Raw genomic sequence first — 24,401 nt, 5'->3', positions numbered from 1 at the left:
TCTGCTCTACCTTCCCAGCTGCTGTCTAACATCTCATAAGTGATTATCCACTTTCTATTTGAACACCTTCCATGATACGTAGTACATTTAAATGCCCCATTTTGGTAGCAGCCTTTCTAGATATATTTACTTATGCCCCAAAGATATCTATAATCTTCTAAGAATGTACCCTTCAGTCTGGTAACCAAGTAACCTTCTCTTTCTAGCTATTAATATATGGGATTCCTCTGTTTTTATACAAAAGCACCATGTTAGATACTATAAGGAGAGAATAGGATTCAGTAATATATACTAGACTTTTGACTTGAAGGACATTTCAGCCTAGTAGAGAAATTTAGACACACATACACGTTGGCTGAGAGGAATAATCAGGGAAGTTTCAGGAAAGAGATAGTATGCGGACTTAGCCTTGAAGTGTGGGTAGAATTTGGAAAGACTTTTCCAAGAGTGGCCTAGAAAATAAGCAAAGTTGTATTACCTGGGAAAATATTTCAATAAGATTCAGGTCACTTGCTTAAGAACACCATTTCCCAGAAGACAACAGTGGGGAGTTTACCATTCAAAGACCTGCTTTGGAGATGTAGATTACTGTACCCTTTGATTTTCAGAAGATGCAGTTAGTATTTCTCTTTTTCAACAAATACTGTTTTCTTACTAAACCATATTTCCTGTTCCCAGAGTAATTTTATGCTGATTGAAGAAAAGAAGTAAACAGAGTTCCAGAAAGCAACTGCAAATACTCATTTTGGAAAAGAAAACAAAACAAAAACAAGGGAGACATTTTAAAAGGTATTTTTATTCAGAAATTTTTAAAAAAGAAATAAGGAAAAAGGTGAACAACCCACAATTCGTCCTGTAGTATACAAATGGCATCTAAGAGTGAGAACCTTGGCATCCTTGAAAGCAGAGGTTTGAGGTCTGAGATGTTTTGGTTCATGTTGTACCATATGGGCTACTCACTGTGTGAATGTACACTCTTGTTCATCTCCCCCTATGCTGAGCTAGTCCAGACCTAGGTCTGCTCTGCCTCTCTGGGTTTGCTTGCTGGGCACAGACAGCAAATACATGGTCAGTGGCTAAGCTGTGGATAGAATACTGTCTCTTCACCACTGACTCACAGGATGGCAGGGCCAGCTCACTTCCCCTTCTGACGTTTTTGTTCCTTAGTGTACGGTGGGACCATAGCAGTCCTCACCGTCTTTCTTCATTCCATGGAAATAAATGTGTATATTTGTGAGTGTGCTTTGAGACAAGGATGAAAAGGAGATTAGTTTTTGTCCTCTTCAGGGAAAGCACAGAATCACTGTCCCTCCTATTACTGTTAGCACCAGCAACATTCACGGGTAATTCTATCAGGGACACACAGCAGCCTTCTGAATTAATGTTGGCTTGTTTATTGCAGAGTACAGATGAAATCCTGGGCTAACCAAGTTACGTCCCCATGTTGACTCACTTCCTTACTTTCCTCCTAGGTGCTAAAGCAACAGGACCAGTTGCCAGAGAGCTTATTTTACCTCCCCAAAACAAGGTTGGTGTTTCATCCTTGAGTTTAGTACACAGGATTGTTCTTATTCTTCTGCAGATAGAGAGGTGCACTGCTTTATGCTGCAAGTTGTCTATAAGACGAGTTTTGTGAGTATCAAATATTTGTAAGCAAATCAAATTTCTCCCCCAGTTGAAATGATTATTTCAGAAGAATTTCTTCTTTGTTTTGAATTGGACTTCTGAGTTGGACTTCTTAGCATGATAAAGAAGAAAGAGCATTAGAATAAGAAAGAAGATTAAGCTTCTTGTTTTGATTATGCCCATAATCAGCTGTGGGACCCCGGGCTAATGCATTCCAAAATCCCACTGTTCTGTGACCTTGCTATGTGGGGCATCAGCCTCCTCATCTCTAATATTTTGGATTTAAGTTAGTTGATTTTTATGGTCCCGCAATGGAATTCTTTAAACAACTCCACTAATCCATGATACTGTTGCTTTAAAAATCTTGGTTTTAGCTTTCCTCTAAGGAATTTATAGTGACAATTATCTACTTTTTTTTTCTTAAATAAAAATAGAGGTGGGGTTTTGCCATGTTGCCCAGGCTGGTCTCAAACTCTTGGGCTCAAGTGATCTGCCCACCTTGGCCTCCTAAAGTGCTGGGATGACAGGTGTGAGCCACTGTACCTGGCCAGACCATATGTCTCTAGCATTTTGATAACATTCTCTACAATCTGGGCCCTGTATAACTCCCCAGTCTTCAGACTACTACTCTCTATGCTCACTTCTTTGGCGATTTTGTACTCTTTGCCAATTTAGATGCCATTTGTTTTTTCGTTTCCAGTAGATTAGTATGTCCAACCCAGATTTTGGTAAACCCTAGACTCATTCTACAGTCTGTGACATCTCCATTTGGATTTCTTCTCGGCATCTCAGACTCCATATGTCTAACCTGGAATGCCTGATCTCCATTGCCTCCTAAACCGGCTTCTCTCACGGCTCTCCCATCTCGGGGCCCAGCATCTCAGACCTTTCCCTTGCTTACACCAGACATTTTGCTGTTATCTGTACCACCTCCTTCTCGTGCAGTCTACTTGATGCCACCTAATTGGTATCCCTGGCTTCTGCCCTTGTTCTCTTAACGAATCATTTTCCAAACAGCAGCCAGAGTGATCCTTTCAAAAATGGATTCAGAAATCATGTCACTGCTCTGCCCAAAGTTCCCGAATGACTTCCCAATCACTCAGAGCACAAGCTGACGCTCGACACATCTGGGCCCCGTAAGCTTTTCATTTCTGCTCCTCCTCCTTTTGCTCACTCTGCCCCTGCCACATTGGTCTCCTGCTTTCCCGGAACTTGCCCAACATGTTCCTCCCTCAGGGCCTTCACATTTGTCATTTCCTGTCCTATGATGCTCTTCCTGCAGATATCTACAGCAGCTCCCCGCTGCTCCTTTTGCAGGTTTTTGTTCAGATGTCATCTTCCTGGTGAGCTCTTCCCTGAACAGCTCCTCACCCCCTCCACCTTGCCCCCGGGACTCCCTTTGACCTTTCTCGGATTGTTTTCCCTGTAACTCTTGCCACCACCTCATACAGGGCTTCTCAAGCTTGGCATGATTGGCATTTTGGGACAGTTCTTTGTTGCGGGCTATTATCCTGTGCCTTGCAGGATGTTTAGCAGCATCACCACCCTCGACCCACTCAATACCTGCAACTTTCCTCCCTAGGTTGTGACAGCCAGAAATGTCTCCAGACACTGCCAAATGTCTCCTGGGGGACAAAACCACCCCTGGTTGAGAATCTTTGATATAATGTAAATATGCATTTTACCTATGTATTTGTTTATTGTTTCTCCCTTCCCCACCAATAAAATATAATCTCCATGAGAACAGGAATTTTTGTGTCTATTTTCCACTGATGTAATGCAGGCACTCTGAATAGGGTATGATGCATAGTAGGTGCTCAAACAGATATTTCACTGGTGAATAAATGAAATGTGCTCTGACCTTGTTCCTCTGTGCTCATTAAGCTCTAGCCACACTGACCTTTCTTCCACCTCTCAGACATCTGAAGCTCCTTCTCACCTTTCAGTCTTTTTCTTTCAGATCTCACTCCTGGAAAGCTCTATTCGCAGGTCTCTGTTTACTTGTTACTCAGGTCCAATAACACCTGCTTAGAGAGGCTTCCCTGATCACCGTATCCTACATGACCCTCCCTGCCAGCCAGAGTCACTCTCTATATTGTTACTGTGTTTTAGTTTCTGCATTACATTTGTCTTGGAAATTATCTTGTTTACGTGGCAGGTGTACATCTTGCTCCCTTAAATGAATGCTCCTTGACGACTCCACATTATCTGCTTTGTTTATTAACGGCAGTAATCTAAAACAGTAGTCTAAAACAGTGCAAGGTCCATCGTTGATGGGCTGATTAAATAAGTATGCCTGTCTTTTAATCAATTCAGGGTGGAAGAGAGTCTCTATAGAAAGGGTTTAAGGGCTGTGTCTGTCAAGGTCCAGTAGCAAAAAAAAAAGAAAAAAGAAAAAAAAAAGAGTCTGCTCTAGCTAATTTGAACAGAAAGGGATTAATTAGAGAATGTGGTTCACCATCGAGAAGGCTGCAGCAACATCCTCCACAGTGAGCTTTCAGGAACCACCTTGGAAACCACACACTGACTGGGCCACCAAAGTACAGACTGCTCTTCTTTGATTGGGAGAACTACAGCCAAGCTGGGACACTGAGGGGTCAGCTGCTGGGTCTGGGACCAAATGACCACTTCTGGGAAGATCACACCTGCATGAAAAGGAGGTCAGCACTACTGGGAACTGACAAGATCAAGAGACTGGGGTAATGACTCAGTGTGGTTCTCCCCGTGTACATGTTAATAAAATGTATATCCCTTTTCTCCAATTAAAAAAAAATTCCCTAGCAAGTTGACTCAGAAGAAATAAATGAATACTCTCAAAAAACTGCGTCAGAAAAACCAGACACTTCCACTCTAGTGTTGGCTAACAGGAAGCAACAAAGCAGCGGAAGCTTATTTGTCTTGTCTTCTAGCTCTCATGCCAGTACGCATGATTGGTGGAACAAAACCTCGGCTACTAGGAAGTCTGGGAGATGTGGCTTTTAGCTTTCCAGTCTCTGTAGCATGGAGGGCACATTGGGAACAGGTTAGAATGGCTGTGAGGGCTGCTAATCCACCATACATAGGATGGACAGATGATTGATTATTAGAAAGTTAATGAATCTTCAAGTTTATATTTGCCAGGCAAGAAGGTCTCAGTAAAACCAAACCAAAGAGGGCCAGGCACTATTACAAGGCTCATACCTGTAATCCCAGCACTTTGGGAGGCCGAGGTGGGCAGATCACCTGAGGTCAGGAGTTCAAGACCAGCCTGGCCAACATGGCAAAACCCTGTATCTACTAAAAATACAAAAAAAAAAAAAAAAAAAAAGCCAGGCATAGTGGTGGGTGCCTGTAATCCCAGCTACTCAGGAGGCTGAGGCAGGCGAATTGCTTGAATCAGGGAGCAGGAGGTTGCAGTGAGCCGAGATTGTGCCACTGCATTCCAGTGTGGATGACAGAGCGAGATTCAGTCTTAAAAAAAAAAAAAAACAAATAGTCAAGAGATTCTTCACTTGATACTGATGGACAGTGTACATACAATTTCAGGAATGATTACTTTTCCCCTAAGATGCAATAGCATAAGTTTGTGACCATGAATGGCATCACCATTTCTAAAGTATCAGTCTCTGACAAACTAAACTCAATAAAGCCATGATCTGAGATCTCCTGGAGAGTGAAACTGTTTACATCTTCTATCTCTCCCAGAAAAGTACGAAATCAATCAGCCTGGGCACTGTTTTTCATAGCTGGTCATGTACATTTTTTTCCAACATAACGCAGTGGTTAAATTTAAGTCTTAAGGAGGGATTTAATTGCACAGAAGCTGAGATTGGGAATTTTTGTATTGGCAAAAAAGAAATCCATTACTTGATTTTGTTTTTATTATTTGATATTCCTAAATGTTTACTTGTATGAATCTATTTATTATTTATTTTCATTTTTACTGGATCACATAATATAGAGTGTGTATACATATATTAGAGGGATGAAAATCCACAAGTTATTTTCATTCTTTTTTATTATTTTATTTTATTATTATTATACTTTAAGTTTTAGGGTACATGTGCACAATGTGCAGGTTTGTTACATATGTATACGTGTGCCATGTTGGTGTGCTGCACCCATTAACTCGTCATTTAGCATTAGGTATATCTCCTAATGCTATCTCTCCCCCCTCCCCCCACCCCACAACTGTCCCCGGAGTGTGATGTTCCCCTTCCTGTGTCCATGTGTTCTCATTGTTCAGTTCCCACCTATGAGTAAGAACATGCGGTGTATGGTTTTTTGTCCTTGCGATAGTTTGCTGAGAATGATGGTTTCCAGTTTCATCCATGTCCCTACAAAGGACATGAACTCTTCATTTTTTATGGCTGCATAGTATTCCATGGTGTATATGTGCCACATTTTCTTAATCCAGTCTATCATTGTTGGACATTTGGGTTGATTCCAAGTCTTTGCTATTGTGAATAGTGCCGCAGTAAACATAAGTGTGCATGTGTCTTTATAGCAGCATGATTTATAATCCTTTGGGTATATACCCAGTAATGGGATGGCTGGGTCAAATGGTATTTCTAGTTCTAGATGCCTGAGGAATCACCACACTGACTTCCACAATGGTTGAACTAGTTTACAGTCCCACCAACAGTGTGAAAGTGTTCCTATTTCTCCACATCCTCTCCAGCACCTGTTGTTTCCTGACTTTTTAATGATTGCCATTCTAACTGGTGTGAGATGGTATCTCATTGTGGTTTTGATTTGCATTTCTCTGATGGCCAGTGATGGTGAGCATTTTTTCATGTGTTTTTTGGCTGCATAAATGTCTTCTTTTGAGAAGTGTCTGTTCATGTCCTTCACCCACTTTTTGATGGGGTTGTTTGTTTTTTTCTTGTAAATTTGCTTGAGTTCATTGTAGATTCTGGATATTAGCCCTTTGTCAGATGAGTAGGTTGTGAAAATTTTCTCCCATTTTGTAGGTTGCCTGTTCACTGTGATGGTAGTTTCTTTTGCTGTGCAGAAGCTCTTTAGTTTAATTAGATCCCATTTGTCAATTTTGGCTTTTGTTGCCGTTGCTTTTGGTGTTTTAGACATGAAGTCCTTGCCCATGCCTATGTCCTGAATGGTATTGCCTAGTTTTTCTTCTAGGGTTTTTATGGTTTTAGCTCTAACATGTAAGTCTTTAATCCATCTTGAATTAATTTTTGTATAAGGTGTAAGGAAGGGATCCAGTTTCAGCTTTCTACATATGGTTAGCCATTTTTCCCAGCACCATTTATTAAATAGGGAATCCTTTCCCCATTGCTTGTTTTTGTGAGGTTTGTCAAAGATCAGATAGTTGTAGATATGTGGCATTATTTCTGAGGGCTCTGTTCTGTTCCATTGATCTATATCTCTGTTTTGGTACCAGTACCAGGCTGTTTTGGTTACTGTAGCCTTGTAGTATAGTTTGAAGTCAGGTAGCGTGATGCTTCCGGCTTTGTTCTTTTGGCTCAGGATTGACTTGGCGATGAGGGCTCTTTTTTGGTTCCATATGAACTTTAAAGTAGTTTTTTCCAATTCTGTGAAGAAAGTCATTGGTAGCTTGATGGGGATGGCATTGAATCTGTAAATTACCTTGGGCAGTATGGCCATTTTCACGATATTGATTCTTCCTACCCATGAGCATGGAATGTTCTTCCATTTCTTTGTATCCTCTTTTATTTCCTTGAGCAGTGGTTTGTAGTTCTCCTTGAAGAGGTCCTTCACATCCCTTGTAAGTTGGATTCCTAGGTATTTTATTCTCTTTGAAGCAATTGTGAATGGGAGTTCACTCACGATTTGGCTCTCTGTTTGTCTGTTATTGGTGTATAAGAATGCTTGTGATTTTTGTACATTGATTTTGTATCCTGAGACTTTGCTGAAGTTGCTTATCAGCTTAAGGAGATTTTGGGCTGAGACAATGGGGTTTTCTAGATATACAATCATGTCATCTGCAAAGAGGGACAATTTGACTTCCTCTTTTCCTAATTGAATACCCTTTATTTCCTTCTCCTGCCTAATTGCCCTGGCCAGAACTTCCAACACTATGTTGAATAGGAGTGGTGAGAGAGGGCATCCCTGTCTTGTGCCAGTCTTCAAGGGGAATGCTTCCAGTTTTTGCCCATTCAGTATGATATTGGCTGTGGGTTTGTCATAGATAGCTCTTATTATTTTGAAATACGTCCCATCAATACCAAATTTATTGAGAGTTTTTAGCATGAAGGGTTGTTGAATTTTGTCAAAGGCTTTTTCTGCATCTATTGAGATAATCATGTGGTTTTTGTCTTTGGCTCTGTTTATATGCTGGATTACATTTATTGATTTGCATATATTGAACCAGCCTTGCATCCCAGGGATGAAGCCCACTTGATCATGGTGGATAAGCTTTTTGATGTGCTGCTGGATTTGGTTTGCCAGTATTTTATTGAGGATTTTTGCATCAATGTTCATCAAGGATATTGGTCTAAAATTCTGTTTTTTGGTTGTGTCTCTGCCAGGCTTTGGTATCAGGATGATGCTGGTCTCATAAAATGAGTTAGGGAGGATTCCCTCTTTTTCTATTGATTGGAATAGTTTCAGAAGGAATGGTACCAGCTCCTCCTTGTACCTCTGGTAGAATTTGGCTGTGAATCCATCTGGTCCTGGACTTTTTTCGGTTGGTAAGCTATTGATTATTGCCACAATTTCAGATCCTGTTATTGGTCTATTCAGAGATTCAACTTTTTCCTGGTTTAGTCTTGGGAGATTGTATGTGTCGAGGAATTTATCCATTTCTTCTAGATTTTCTAGTTTATTTGAGTAGAGTTGTTTGTAGTATTCTCTGATGGTAGTTTGTATTTCTGTGGGATCGGTGGTAATATCCCCTTTTTCATTTTTTATTGCGTCTATTTGATTCTTCTCTCTTTTCTTCTTTATTATTCTTGCTGGCAGTCTATCGATTTTGTTGATCTTTTCAAAAAACCAGCTCCTGGATTCATTAATTTTTTGAAGGGTTTTTTGTGTCTCTATTTCCTTCAGTTCTGCTCTGATTTTAGTTATTTCTTTCCTTCGGCTAGCTTTTGAATGTGTTTGCTCTTGCTTTTCTAGTTCTTTTAATTGTGACGTTAGGGTGTCAATTTTGGATCTTTCCTGCTTTCTCTTGTGGGCATTTAGTGCTATAAATTTCCCTCTACACACTGCTTTGAATGTGTCCCAGAGATTCTGGTATGTTGTGTCTGTTCTCGTTGGTTTCAAAGAACATCTTTATTTCTGCCTTCATTTCGTTATGTACCCAGTAGTCATTCAGGAGCAGGTTGTTCAGTTTCCATGTTGAGGGGTTTTGAGTGAGTTTTTTAATCCTGAGTTCTAGTTTGATTGCACTGTGGTCTGAGAGATAGTTTGTTATAATTTCTGTTCTTTTACATTTGCTGAGGGGTGCTTTACTTCCAACTATGTGGTCAATTTTGGAATAGGTGTAGTGTGGTGCTGAAAAAAATGTATATTCTGTTGATTTGGGGTGGAGAGTTCTGTAGATGTCTATTAGGTCCACTTGGTGCAGAGGTGAGTTCAATTCCTGGGTATCCTTGTTAACTTTGTGTCTCATTGATCTGTCTAATGTTCACAGTGGGGTGTTAAAGTCTCCCATTATTATTGTGTGGGAGTCTAAGTCTCTTTGTCGGTCACTCAGGACTTGCTTTATGAATCTGGGTGCTCCTGTATTGGGTGCATATATATTTAGGATAGTTAGCTCCTCTTGTTGAATTGATCCCTTTACCATTATGTAATGGCCTTTTTTGTCTCTTTTGATCTTTGTTGGTTTAAAGTCTGTTTTATCAGAGACTAGGATTGCAACCCCTGCCTTTTTTTGTTTTCCATTTGCTTGGTAGATCTTCCCCCACCCCTTTATTTTGAGCCTATGTGTGTCTCTACATATGAGATGGGTTTCCTGGATACAGCACACTGATGGGTCTTGACTCTTTATCCAATTTGCCAGTCTGTGTCTTTTAATTGGAGCATTTAGCCCATTTACATTTAAAGTTAATATTGTTATGTGTGTATTTGATCCTGTCATTATGATGTTAGCTGGTTATTTTGCTCGTTAGTTGATGCAGTTTCTTCCTAGCCTTGATGGTCTTTACACTTTGGCTTGTTTTTGTAGTGGCTGGTACCGGTTGTTCCTTTCCATGTTTGGTGCTTCCTTCAGGAGCTCTTTTAGGGCAGGCCTGGTGGTGACAAAATCTCTCAGCATTTGCTTGTCTGTAAAGTATTTTATTTCTCCTTCACTTATGAAGCTTAGTTTGACTGGATATGAAATTCTGGGTTGAAAATTCTTTTCTTTAAGAATGTTGAATATTGGCCCCCAGTCTCTTCTGGCTTGTAGAGTTTCTGCCGAGAGATCCGCTGTTAGTCTGATGGGCTTCCCTTTGTGGGTAACCCGACCTTTCTCTCTGGCTGCCCTTAACATTTTTTCCTTCATTTCAAGTTTGGTGAATCTGACAATTATGTGTCTTGGAGTTGCTCTTCTTGAGGAGTATCTTTGTGGCACTCTCTGTATTTCCTGAATCTGAATGTTGGCCTGCCTTGCTAGATTGGGGAATTTCTCCTGGATAATATCCTGCAGAGTGTTTTTCAACTTGGTTCCATTCTCCCTGTCACTTTCAGGTACACCAATCAGTTGTAGATTTGGTCTTTTCACATAATCCCATATTTCTTGGAGGCTTTGTTCATTTCTTTTAATTCTTTTTTCTCTAAACTTCCCTTCTCACTTCATTTCACTCATTTCGTCTTCCATCGCTGATACCCTTTCTTCCAGTTGATTGCATCGGCTCCTGAGGCTTCTGCATTCTTCACATAGTTCTCGAGCCTTGGCTTTCAGCTCCATCAGCTCCTTTAAGGACTTCTCTGTATTGGTTATTCTAGTTATCCATTCGTCTAATTTTTTTTCAAAGTTTTTAACTTCTTTGCCATTGGTTTGAATTTCCTCCTGTAGCTTGGAGTCGTTTGATCGTCTGAAGCCCTCTTCTCTCAGCTCATCAAAGTCATTCTCCGTCCAGCTTTGTTCTGTTGCTGGTGAGGAGCTGCGTTCCTTTAGAGGAGGAGAGGCACTCTGCTTTTTAGAGTTTCCAGTTTTTCTGCTCTGTTTTTTCCCCATCTTTGTGGTTTTATCTACTTTTGGTCTTTGATGATGGTGACGTACAGAAGGGTTTTTGGTGTGGATGTCCTTTCTGTTTGTTAGTTTTCCTTCTAACAGACAGGACCCTCAGCTGCAGGTCTGTTGGAGTTTGCTAGAGGTCCACTCCAGACCCTGTTTGCCTGGGTATCAACAGCGGTGGCTGCAGAACCGTGGTGGCTGTAGGACAGCAGATCTTGGTGAACCGCAAATGCTGCTGCCTGATCATTCCTCTGGATGTTTTGTCTCAGAGGATTACCCGGCCGTGTGAGGTGTCAGTCTGCCCCTACTGGGGGGTGCCTCCCAGTTAGGCTGCTTGGGGGTCAAGGACCCACTTGAGGAGGCAGTCTGCCTGTTCTCAGATCTCCAGCTGTGTGCTGGGAGAACCACTGCTCTCTTCAAAGCTGTCAGACAGGGACATTTAAGTCTGCAGAGGTTACTGCTGTCTTTTTGTTTGTCTGTGCCCTGCCCCCAGAGGTGGAGCCTACAGAGGCAGGCAGGCCTCCTTGAGCTGTGGTGGGCTCCACCCAGTTTGAGCTTCCTGGCTGCTTTGTTTACCTAATCAAGCCTGGGCAATGGCAGGTGCCCCTCCCCCAGCCTTGCTGCTGCCTTGCAGTTTGATCTCAGACTGCTGTGCTAGCAATCAGTGAGACTCTGTGGGCGTAGGACCCTCTGAGCCATGTGCGGGATATAATCTCCTGGTGTGCCGTTTTTTTAAGCCCTTTGGAAAAGTGCAGTATTAGGGTGGGAGTGACCCGATTTTCCAGGTGCCGTCTGTCACCCCTTTCTTTGACTAGGAAAGGGAACTCCCTGACCCCTTGCACTTCCCAAGTGAGGCAATGCCTCACCGTGCTTCAGCTTGTGCACAGTGTGCTGCACCCACTGTCCTGCACCCACTGTCTGGCACTCCCTAGTGAGATGAACCCGGTACCTCAGATGGAAATGCAGAAATCACCCATCTTCTGCATCGCTCACGCTGAGAGCTGTAGACCGGAGCTGTTCCTATTCAGCCATCTTGGCTCCACCTCCCATTCTTTTTCATTTTTTAAGAGATGGGGTCTTGTTTTTGCCCAGGCTGGTCTTGACCTCCTGAGCTCAAACAATCCCTGCTCCTCAGCCTCCCAAGTAAAATTCGTTTTATTCTTAACCATGCATCTGTGGGCTTTTTATTTAAAAAGCCCATTGTAATTATAGATATTGTTGGTTTATCTGTTTTACATATTTAAAACCTAACTTTAAATAGAATCAATATGAAATAATAATTGGGGAGCCCCAGCTTATCAAAAAGTATAGCAATATAGAAGAACCTAAACAAAATTTTGGAATGTGCTTTTTAAGAATGTGATTTTATCAAAGTTAGGAAACTTAAAACTCTAAAACTTTTGCATTCTCCATTTTAAGCAGTTCACACTTAGAGGTAGCTTAAGGACTTCTTTCTTTCATTTTTTTTTGTTGTTGTTGTTACAGGGTCTCACTCTGTCACTCAGGCTGGAGTGCAGTGGCTCTCACTGCACTGTACAGTCTCAGCTCACTGCAACCTCTGTCCCCTGGGCTCAAGTGATCCTCCAACCTCAGCCTCCCCAGTAGCTGGGAGAAACAGGTGCATGCCAACACACCCGGCTATTTTTTTGTGTGTTTTTAGTAGAGACGGGGTTTTGCCATGTTGCCCAGGTTGGTCTCGAACTCCTGAGCTGAAGCAATCTGCTCACCTTGGTCTCACAGAGTGCTGAGATTACAGGCATGAGCCACTGTGTCCGACTTCCCTTGTGAATGACTTTTTAATTAGCTACTCTTTATTGGGTACCTCCTTTGTATGAGGCCTTGAACATTTTCTCATATAATCTTCACAGCTTCCCTATGAGGCATAGATAGTATTATTTCTGTTAGGCCAACGTGGATACCAAAGCTCAGAGGAACTGCTTGTTCAAAGACATCTGGCAAGGGAAGGCAGAGCTGGGATTAAAAACTAGGGTTTGAACTCATATCTTCCCAACCTCAAAGCCTACACCTTCTTCAGCAGCCATCATAGCCCTAATGAAAAAAAAAAAAGGCCACCACCTTTTGCACCATTTATTTATTCATTTGAGCATTAATTCATTTATTCATTCATTCAGTTAGTCAGTCAGTGCTACTTGAATGCTTATTATGGGCCAGGCATGTGCCAATATTAAAATGATGAGCCATGAAAAGGGCATCATCTCAGCTTCCACAAAGTTGAGAACCTTGTTCCCTACAGGTTAGATGCTTTTTCAGTATTTACAGATGAGGATTAGCTCCCTGCAAACACAGATAAGAATGTAGAGTGAGAGGAAAAAATGTTTTTAATATAGGAGATGAACATTTTATGAATATTTCCATGTGAAAGAACATTAAAATTGATTACTAGGCATAGGTTATGTGTTTGACTAGATTCCTTAATGACTTCAAGATGAATGAAGCACAGAAATTAATTAGTGGCTGAAACTCATGAAATCCCTGGTGGGGAAGATATAGCTGATCAGATTTTTACATGGAGTAGAAGCAAATGATAGAAATTGAGTTCCTGTTAGGAAGGACCAAGCATTTAAGACCTTGCTTAATGATATTTCTGCAGTGCTAGCAGCCTGTACGCTCTGGGCAACACTGCCAGATTCCTGAGTAAAGGTACCAACCTCAGAAGCTATCAACTACAAATGACAGAACCCATGATGTATGTCAGGACTTCAGTGCCCAGAGGGGCCAGTAGGCTGCATACCCAGTTACAGAGGGCCAGGACTATTAACAGGTAAGAATAGTCTTCATTGCTACATACACACAGTGTATTTTCTCCTATTGTTAGATCTTTCATTTTCCCCCTTGTGATAGAAACGTAGATATACGGAACTTCACTTTCACCTTTACCATAAGAAAAACAATAGCCAGAGAGCAATAATGAATGGCCGATGTTCCACCTCAGTCTGGGGGGGCAGTATAAAGTGGCAGGGCCTGTGGGACCCTGGAAATAACATGACTTACCTAATGGGGCAGCTGCGACTCAGTTCCCACTTATAGTTGCCATGCAAGAGGGTCCAGTTGTGTCAGATATTTCTATTTTTAAAGAGAAGCCAGAAATCTGGATGTTTCTGTAAAATCATCAGATATTTACATATTGACAACCAATTTAAAATTAAAACAACAACAAAAGTCTTGGGCCAACCTTTTAAATAGGTGACCAACCATTCAGGTTTTCCTGGGACTGAGGGGTTACCTGGGACATGGGTCTTTCAGTGCTAAAACAAGGAGAGTCCAGGCCAAACTGGAATGGTTGGTCCTCCTAGAATGTGGAGGACAAACAAAACATCTATATGGGCCAAATAAAGTCTGCAGGTGGTCAGCCTGTGACCTCTGAGGAATAGGACAGCAAACCAGAATAGGATTGACATAGACATATTTTCTTTTCTTTATTTCATTTTATTTTTTTTGAGTTGGAGTTTCACTCTTGTCGCTCAGGCTGGAGTGCAATGGTGCAATCTCGGCTCACTGTAACCTCCTCCTCCCGGGTTCAAGTGATTCTCCTGTCTCAGCCTCCCGAGTAGCTGGGATTACAAGGGTGTGCCACCACACCTGGCTAATTTTTGTATTTTTAGTAGAGATAGGGTTTCACCATGTTGGCCAGGCTGGTCTCGAACTCCTGACCTCAGGTGATCCATCTGCCTTGGCCTCCCAAAGTGTTGGGATTACAGGTGCGAGCCACCGTGCCTGGCCACACCGACATACTTTCTTTCTTTTTTTTTTTTTTTTTTGAGATGGAGTCTTGCTCCCACATAGACATATTTTCAAAGGAATGGAAAGATATTTGATTATGAGAGACTACATATACATGGACAAAAGCACTACCAATGTACTCACTTCCACTGTCCCCATAGTCCATATCTGATAGCCACAGCTAGATTACAAACAATTGCAATGAACTGGTAACAATGCTATAAGGTTGGCTTTTTTTTTTTTTTCAGCTGGACTTCGACCAAGGAACACACAGGGGAGAGAGCCTTTCTTTGAAGAGTGGGAGGTAAACAGAAGCAGAGGCTAAAAAGAACAGGCCGAGTGCTCTTAAAGGTTGCACACAATCTAAGGAAATGTTGGTAAGTTATATGGAATTGTCTTGAACCAGAATTTTTTAATGTACTTAAGTTTTGTAGCTGAGGTTAAGGGTTAATTTTTCACCAGCTTTGCTTTAAAAACACAAAAAACAAAACCCAGATTTTGTGTCCATAGAATATTACTATGAGAAGGGACCTTAATCACTGTGGCAGAAGAGTTCAAACTGGCCTGTTCAGAATTGTGTAGGAGGGCACCAATAGAGTGATAAGGGAAGGTGACAGCATCTTTAAGATGCATTTCCAGCAAAAAAATGTTTCATGGGACAAAGAAAAATGATCACTAAAATCTAAATCCAACAGAAGTTATTTCATACTCTGCTTTTTGTTTATGAAATCAAATGATAATAAACTACTGAATGCTCACATTGCTGAAACTCGATGCAAATTATGTCCTTTCACTGAAGGACAGTGGAATTGAAAAAGGAAAATTCATTATCAAAAAGGCTACTAGATAGTATCTGAGCCATTTCATTTTGTCGATGCACATTTAAAAAATACCTATTACTTGCAAAACATAGCCAAAATGTTAAAAACAACCTTTCCAACCATAGTTATCCATTGACACATACTTGGCTTTATTCTTCAGTTTCAATAGCATCACTTTTTCATAACAGAATTCTCCTTGAAGTTAGAGAATAAATTCTGTAGTGAGGCTATGCTCCAGGCACATAAGGAGCAAGTAAATGCAAGGCTGACTCTTATCTTATTACACCAGCATGCTGCACCAGCCAGAGAACTTACTGGTCATATTAACAGTCACAAAGAGGTATTATTAAGGTCCAAAGACTCACCAGTTTCTTGTCTGAATAATGAGAATCTTCTTTCATTTACCTTGCTTTCTTTGGGGCCAAACATGGTTCATCTTTGACACCTGTTTGTGTAAATTCCTAGGAATCTCAACAGAGTAGGATAGAGGCAATGGCCCAAAAGTGTAAATAGCATGAATGTCATACTCACAAACCACAGAGGCCAACCCAGGTTCCTTGCAAACTCTGAGAGGCTCCTAGAGACTGGAGATCAATGGAAGCTGTCTTTATTATGGGTAGAAAGCATGTAGGTGTAAGGCACTTAAATACAAGCTTGGTGAATAGCTCAGGATCAGAATGATCTGATATGAGGTACCAGCACCTAACAATGAGTTTATGGTTAAAAAAGCACACCCACACTGCCCCAGCACTTGCCATTCCCCTTCTGATTAGATCCAGGAAGGCTGCAGGATGGGAGGGATGTGTTAATTCTTTTTTTGAGACATGATCTCACTATGTTGCCCAGGCTGGAGTGCAGTGGCTATTCACAGGCATGATCATTGCACACTACAGCCCAGAACTCTTAGGCTCAAGCAGTCCTTCTGCCTCAGCCTCCTGAGTAGCTGGGACTGCAGGGTGCATACCAGTGAACCTAGCTCTAAGGGTGTGTTAATTCTTGAACCCATTTTGGGGGTTGCTGACACTGGAAAATTAGCCAACAAAACATGATTATAAAACATTGTTTTGGTGTTCAGACTAGACTCCCTGCTAGGACAAATCTCTGAGGGGCTGTTTTGGGCCCTTTATCTCAGAAATTAGTCTTAGGAATTTTGTTATTGTATATGTGAATATGTGTGTTTAAAGTTAAAGCTCCAAACATTTATGATCTCATAAGTTCTGAGGGTCAGGAATCTGGGGGCAGCTTAGCTGGGTGGTTTTGGCCCAGGGTCTTTCATGAGGTTGCAGTCAAAGTGTCAGTCGGTGCTTCATTGTCTGAAAGCTTGACAGGGGCTCTAGGGTCCACTCTAAGACAGTGCATCTTTGGCTCAAGCTGGCTCATTCATATGGCTATTGGCTGGAGGCCTCAGCTTCTTCCATCTTGCCATCAACCTATCTGTGTGGTTGCTTGAGTGTCTTCATGGCAAGGCAACTATCTTCCCTCAAAGTGAACAACCTAAGAGAGAAGGGAGGACTGCAATTAACATGGCTTTTTAAATTGCATTTTTGAGATTTACAGCGTCTTGGTATCACTAAGTTGCTTCATGGCTTCATGCCCCTGGCAGCCAATATAGTATTGGGGGTGATGTGGACTTTCCAAGGGTTACTCACTTGCTTTCAAAGGAAGCAAATGAGTCTGCATTGGAAGATGTGAAAGGTGGGTGATGATGTGGGCACCGCAACTAGGAGAAGCCTCCTAAATAAATGACCGTCATTCATTGCCTAATAAAGTTATAATTGTCTAACTTCTGGAAGAGAAGGATTTGACCAAATATTTAGTCCAAACCTCCCATTTTACAGATACCAGTTGAAGACATGAGAGATGAAATTCTACATAAATACCTTGGAGTATTTGTATTTAAAAGAGTCATCCTCTTTAATTAACGTCTCTTTGTAGGTAGGTTGTTATAGCACAGTATAGATAAGCAATCTCTGGACTTTCCAAGGTCATTATGAACAAAGACAAGATAGTGGCTGGCCATGAAGAAACTGGATATCTGATTCTCAGCCACCTTTGAATCATGTGAATCTGAATGCAGAAAAAGAATCAAGATCATAACACTAAGTCTCCCACACATTATTGGGATAATAAGTAGTTGGAAAGTTGTAAAGAAAGTTTCTTCTTCTAGACCTCAAAGCTTTTAGAAAAAATGCAGGTTGAGTACTCCTTATTCTAAATGCTTGAGACCAGAAGTGTTTTGAATTCCTGATTTTTTTCAGATTTTAGGATATTTGCATTATACCAATTGAACATCCAAAATCTGAAAATCTGGAATCTGAAATGCTCCAAGGCTCCAAGGAGCATTTCCTTTGAGCATTATGTTGGCACTCAATAAGTTTTGGATTTTGGAGCATTTCAGATTTTGGATTTTCAGATTTAGGATGCTCAACTTGTAATTGAAAATATTGGGTAACTTGCTTAACCTTGCTAAGACCCATTTCTTTTTCTGTAAAATCAGGCTGATGATGGAAACCTTATTGAATTCTGATAATCAGAAATAAGCTATCCTATGTAGGTGTCCAATAAATGGTGGCTGATTTTATTATTACTATTTCAATTATATTTTTTATTCAAGGCTTTAGGCTCATAAGCAATATGTGGTTATTCCTACCTAAGAGAGCATTTATCCCTTTAGTTCTCAAAACTACATTGGGGTATCTGATCTGTGTTGGTAGCAGGAGTAGGAGATTCTCCAGGTCACTGTAGCCTTGTGAGGTAGTGTTTCTCCTGAGACCACCTGGAGCAGAATTACCTAGTTATTGGTTAAAAATGCAAAGTCTTAGATCCTGCCACAGATCAACTGAGTGTATAAAAAATCGAAGTCTGAATCTATATTTTTAACAAACTATCCAAATGATTCTTATGCCCACTAAAGTTTGAAAACCTCTACATAAGGTGTTTTGGAGCCCTTATGAGGCTCACAGAGGACAAGCTAGATAAATTGATCTTTACCAGAAGTTTCTATATTTTAAAAACTTATGCATCCCCATCAATAAAATATTTTGTGTAATGTAATCCTAATGTTTATATATTTCCTTATACATTTATTTTAAAATTACATAGAAGTACCACTATGCTAATATATACATTATAAAACAAAATAGAAATTTTAAAAAGATGAGATAAAAATTCAATGTAGAAATTTTAATATTTTCTTTCCACGTTCCAGTGGATCGTATGATATATCCCTTGGAATTTGTACTCCCTACACCAGAGACCACTGGTCTAAATCAGAAGTGGGCACTATGGTTGTGTTCATTCAATCACTTATTAAGCAAACATTATAGAATTCCTTCCAAATGCTGGGCTTGTCCTAGGCTCCAAGGCCTCACTGTGGTGATCATCTCCTTCCATCATGCTGAAGTGCTGATAGCATCATCATATCATCAGGTGTAAACCCTTTGTTCTTTCTAAGTTCTGTTGGTAGGAAGGTTCAGGTTGCCTCCTCCAGGCAGTAGGAGCAGTGCTGCATCTAGTTCAAGGCTATATTCAAGGTCCAACTATAACTTAACAGAATATTTGGGTTGGGGGGAAAGTCCAAGACAGTCTTGGTATGTCACTAAGGACCTACACAATGAGGTTACAATAGATAAGTGGCCCTCACTGAACGGCCCAGAGCACCATCTTTGGGAAGGTTATGTGGCCCTGTGGAAAGAATGCTGGACTTGGTCTTGGAGGATCTGCATGTGGGTCTGGCTTCATTTCTTACTCTGTGAACTTCTGTAAATTGCTTACCCTCATTGAGTGTCTGTTTGCTGTTTTGTAGAACAAGAATGATAACATCTTTTTGCTATCATAATCAAACTCTCCTCATCTTTGATAATCACATTGAATTCCAGGTTTAATCAATCAATGAGTTTGATTATAATAGCAAACATCTTTTTGCTATCATAGTCAAACTCTCCTCATCTTTGATAATGATAGCATTGAATTCCAGGTTTAATCAATCAGCTGTCAATCACTATGGATTTATTGAACGCCTGATGGATGTTCCAAAGCATCATCAGGTAAGTACAATTCCACTTTTCCTGATTTTGCTAGAAATCAAGTTCTTATTATCCTGAAATCAACTGCTCACCTTCCATCTGTCACCTCTCCACTGCCACAAAGGTTAAGGGATGTACTTCAAAGCCTGGCTTTGCCATTTTGTCATTTAATTTCCTTAAGCCTTTGTTACCTTATCTGTAAAATGAGGATAATGATATTTACCCCTGAAATTAGTGAGAATTAAATGAGATAAATCATGTAAAATGCTTGGTACAATTGAAGCATAGTAAAAATTGAATATATTATTACTTAAATGGAAAATATGGTGAGGTTCTTTTTCGACATTTTGGCAAATACGAACTGAAACCTGATACATCTGTTTAGACCTAGATCTCACTTGGGGATTCTAAAGAACCAAGTGATTTGACCTTGTATCTATTCTTTTTTAAATTTTTTTGAGACAGGGTCTTGCTCTGTTGCCCAGGCTGGAGTACAGTGGTGCGAACGTGGCTCACTGCAGCATTGATCTCCCAGGCTCAGGTGATTCTCCTGCCTCAGCCTCCTGAGTCCCTGGGATTACAGGGGCGTGCCACCACACCCGGCTACTTTTTTGTATTTTTTGTAGAGACAGGGTTTTGCCATGTTACCCAGGCTGGTCTCGAACTCCTAGGCTCAAGCAATCCACCCACCTTGGCCTTCCAAAGTAATGAGAGTACAGGCGTGAGACCTTTTATCTTTTATCTGACTAACTTTCTTATATTGGTCATTAAGAATAAAGTTCAAAGATAGGTTTTCTTAAAAAAAATTTAGTTAGGGAATTAATAATGACTCGCTTGGCAGAATGAAGTTTTTGGCTGTGTTTGAGATTGGTCTATATTTAAGAACTGCCCCCCAAATTAAGACTAAATATTTACTAGACATAAGAATAAATGGAAAAGATCTTGCTAATGTAATAAAATGTGATCATGAAGCCATGAGTTGGTAGTTTATATGTGCCACAACAAAGCTTTGATCCTGACTTTTAAATTATATAACACGAATCTTACCCTAATATTTAATAACAATGGATTTATTCTTGTTACACAAGCTATTGACATAGCTTAAATTACTCACTTAGTGATGCGTGATGTAATAAACTGGCATTTCCTTCATCCTGACTTTTACAAGGAGGATTTGATTATATAGGCACATTTTAGCTGATCATAACTTACCTTCATAATAGGTCCACAGCTAAAAAAAAAAAAAAAAAAAAAAAAAAAAAAAGACCAAAAGGCTGACCAGTATTTGTTTCGGAGTGAATTTGCATGCCATTTTCCTTAAATATCCTAAGTACAAACCTAATCTTTAAAACAAGGGCTCTCTTCTGTTGCCTGAGTTTGAAGCTAATCTTTGTTCTAATTTCTCTTTGTATCTTGCTGTGCTTTCCTAGCATTGTAGACTCATAGTGGCATACAGCATTAGAACGGGAAAGAAACTTAGAGATCTAATTCACCTCTATGACCCAGGCATGTTAGTTGATCATTTTCATCAACCTCGGAGGGGAGAATACACTCAAGGTCATGATTTGCTGCTCTGCTTATGGTTTATTTCTCCCAGCAAATAATATTTGTTCAATTTCTCTGACTCCCGATTTAATTTTTTTTGTTCAGATGTATAAAAGTGTGGTAAAATCAGATTAACCTGAAACACTGTGTGCAGTTCTTTCCCTAGAACAAGACTTGATACGTGAGTGGAAACTGGTATTTCCAGTTCTCATCAATGAGGTGTGGCAAATTGTGCCATGATCTGCTATTGGAACTGGTTATATTCACCCCATGGTTGTATATTTTTAGTATTATGACTCTTCAAAATTGAGTATAAAATTGTCTACAATTTTAGTGAATATTCACATTCAGAAATCTTTTTTTTTTGTTTTTAGATGGAGTTTAGCTCTTGTTGCCCAGGCTGGAGTGCAGTGGCACGATCTCGGCTCACTGCAACCTCCGCCTCCCAGGTTCAAATGATTCTTCTGCCTCAGCCTTCTGAGTAGCTGGGACTACAGGTGCGTGCCACCACACATAGCTAATTTTTTATTTTTAGTAGAGACGGGGTTTCATCATGTTGGCCAGGATGGTCTTGATCTCTTGACCTCATGATCCACCTGCCTCGGCCTCCCAAAGTGCTGGGATTACAGGCGTGAGCCACCACACCTGGCCTAGAAATCATATTTAAGGCACATACTATTTCTCCTTTTTTCCACAGTATGATTTAGATTAAATGTTTCTTACTGAATTAATTACACTAGAGAACCCTAACCAAATTGAGGATTTTTTATATTGTAAAAGGATTTTTGAAAGTCTAAGATCTTGATTAATAAATTAGATTCTGAGACTCAGAACTCATTATTGAACTTTAATTGAGGAAGGCCTTTAGAAATGCTAATCTGATATCCTGGGAGTTGTAAATATTGTATAGCAATAGCATATTTCATATTATTAAACAGACGACACTATTTAGCAAAAATAAAAGTCAATAATTTAGCAAATAAAAGGCAAAGTAGATGTATGAGTGTAGCATCAGAATAATGTAAAATGGACTCCCAGAACTATCTGTGTTTACAGAGAAAAATTGTATAATGGGGATATGGATGTACCAGAAGAATGCAGCCTAGATGTTGCAATTTCAGGGTACATAATTGTGAACAAATAAATAAGCCCAGGCCAGTGCGGGGGCTCACGCCTGTAATCCCAGCACTTTGGGAGGTCGAGGCGGGCGGATCACCTGAGGTCAGGAGTTTGAGACCAGCCTGATTAATATGGCGGAACCCCGTCTCCACTAAAAATGCAAAAAAAAAAAAAAATTAGCCGTGTGTAGTGGTGGGCGCCTGTAATCCCAGCTACTTGGGAGGCTGAGGCAGGAGAATCGCTTGAACCCGGGAGGCGGAGGTTGCAGTGAGCCGAGATCATGCCATTGCACTCCAAACTGGGCAACAAAGCGAGACTCTGTCTCAAAAAAACAAACAAACAAAAAAACAAACAAAAAAAAAACCACAGAAATAAGTCCAGACCCAATGCATTATTATATATTATTAAGCAGTAGGAAGTGTGAAGAATCTTTGATTTCTAGAACTATGTAGTTTGTACCTACTTTCTTACTTCCTTAGTCACTATACTTGTTTCAACTACCAATCAACTGAAACTGCTTTCAGAGAGGTCACCAATGAATTACAATTTGCCAAACTTTCTTCTGCAAGGAAAAAATTTGACATTGAGTACTTCCTCCTGAAAATTCACTTCTTATAAATTCATATAATTTGTACTGTACTTTATAATCTCTAGCTTCCATGGTGTTGCCACTGAATAGTTTTCTGCTATTCTTATTCTTCCTTCACCCATACCATAATTAATTATTGATATCCAATATTCCATACTTGGTCCTTTTTTCTATTAATGCTACCAGAAGTTATGAACATACAATATGCATCAAATCACACATGCCCACAGCAGACGTTGTTAATTGATTTTGGCAATTTTCTCTCAATCCTGATTCTATCCTAGAATTCTAAAACATGCTTCAGGCAGCCATCAAATGATCAGAGTTTGCACATGAAAAGAAACATTTTCTCTACTCCTGTTTTACATAACTATCTTGGAAGATCTCATCTGTACTCTTGACTTTAAATTCCAAAAAGCCTACGGCTTATTTATTAGTGTATCCAACTCCTCTCATAGAGCCTGGAGAACATGGTTTGCATTGGATAAATATTTGCAGAATGAAAGCTAAAATGTTAGATTAGCTAACAATATCTAAGTGTATTTTGACTTACCTTAATAACTGAGTGCAATAAAAATTGAAATATAATGTTCACAGAGAATATAGAAAATAGCGATGTTACGATCAGTTATGTACATTTTGAAAAATGTTGTTTCTGAACAAAAATTGCTTTCTTGACAATACTTCAAAATTATTGTCGAATAAATAAACTTATGTTCTGTTCAATAATAAGAAACATCCAAGGGAGCTGTGGAGCTTGGATTAGGGATTTGAGGACTTGGTATCAGACTAGTCCAATGGGTTATTTTGCCTCAAAGTAGTAAATTCCAATCCAATGACCAGTGAAAATAAAATGTGCTGTTTATTCCTAGCCAAGGTTAAAGTAGTAACATATAATTTGCACTGTACTTTGTAAACTTTTGAAAGAATTATAAATCTTTCATAACTGAAGTTACAGCCTAATACTTTCCTCTGAAAATTAATAAAGTAAATAAGTCTCTAAAATGTTTACTACAATGATACTTCCAGTAAAACATGTTTATATACATAAAGTGTTACAAAATTTGAGCCTGGTTTTTATCCTTTATTGTCTCATTTTTTAGGTTATTATGCAATAGGAAAGTATTTTCCACTTTGGTAATATTGCCTAAACTTTATTTATATAGCACCTTTACCATTTTTTCCTATGTTCTTAAAAATGCACAATATTACCCAGCATATAGCACCAAATAAATGTTTGTTGGCTCTTATTTCCCCCCAAAATAATAAAATAAATGCTACCTATTATAATTATATGTTATCAAAGATACTTGGCTTAAGCTGAGGGTGAGAAGTCTATGTATTTCAAGGCATCTAATAATGTGGTAGTTCCCAAGGGCCTGGTTTGAAGTTCCAGAGGTCCAAAGTGTGACCAACCAACTCATACTGCATTTAAAACTAGTGAGCATTCAATTCCAGAGTGTAACAAGAAAGTATTAATAGCAGCACAGAAATGGGGTAGAAGAGCCAAGGACAGGAAGGCCCAGGTCATTTGTAATGTATTAATACTTTAGGCAAACTTTTTTTTTTTGGTAGGAATGGGGTCTAGCTATGTTTCCCAGGCTGGTCTTGAGCCTGTCCTCAAGTGATCCTCCCACCTTAGCTTCCCAAAGTGCTGGGATTTAGTCATGAGCCACAGCGCCCAGCCAGGCAAATTTTTTCTGTAAAAGATTACTTGGTAAATATTTTGGGTTTTGAGGACTATCAAGTTTCCATTGCAACTACTCAGCTCTGCTGTTGTAGTGCAAAAGCAGCCATAGACAATACATAAA

The 24,401-nt window shown here is 40.0% G+C and overlaps 1 long non-coding RNA gene across 1 annotated transcript; it reads left to right on the top strand.

Annotated features, from left to right (window-relative positions):
- The first annotated feature begins 678 nt into the window (after positions 1-678).
- On the top strand, positions 679-19,358 carry LOC134729400 (uncharacterized). The gene is made up of 5 exons (XR_010110468.1): positions 679-789; positions 1,473-4,325; positions 13,362-13,532; positions 14,740-14,868; positions 19,289-19,358. It is a non-coding gene; the product is annotated as an uncharacterized LOC134729400 (long non-coding RNA).
- Positions 19,359-24,401: the final 5,043 nt, after the last annotated feature.

This window comes from Pan paniscus, chromosome 1 (genome assembly GCF_029289425.2).
Source record: "Pan paniscus chromosome 1, NHGRI_mPanPan1-v2.0_pri, whole genome shotgun sequence".
NCBI classification, from domain to species: domain Eukaryota; kingdom Metazoa; phylum Chordata; class Mammalia; order Primates; family Hominidae; genus Pan; species Pan paniscus.
The sequence above is the reverse complement of the archived record's forward strand: the minus strand, read 5'-3'. Positions and strand labels throughout refer to the sequence as shown.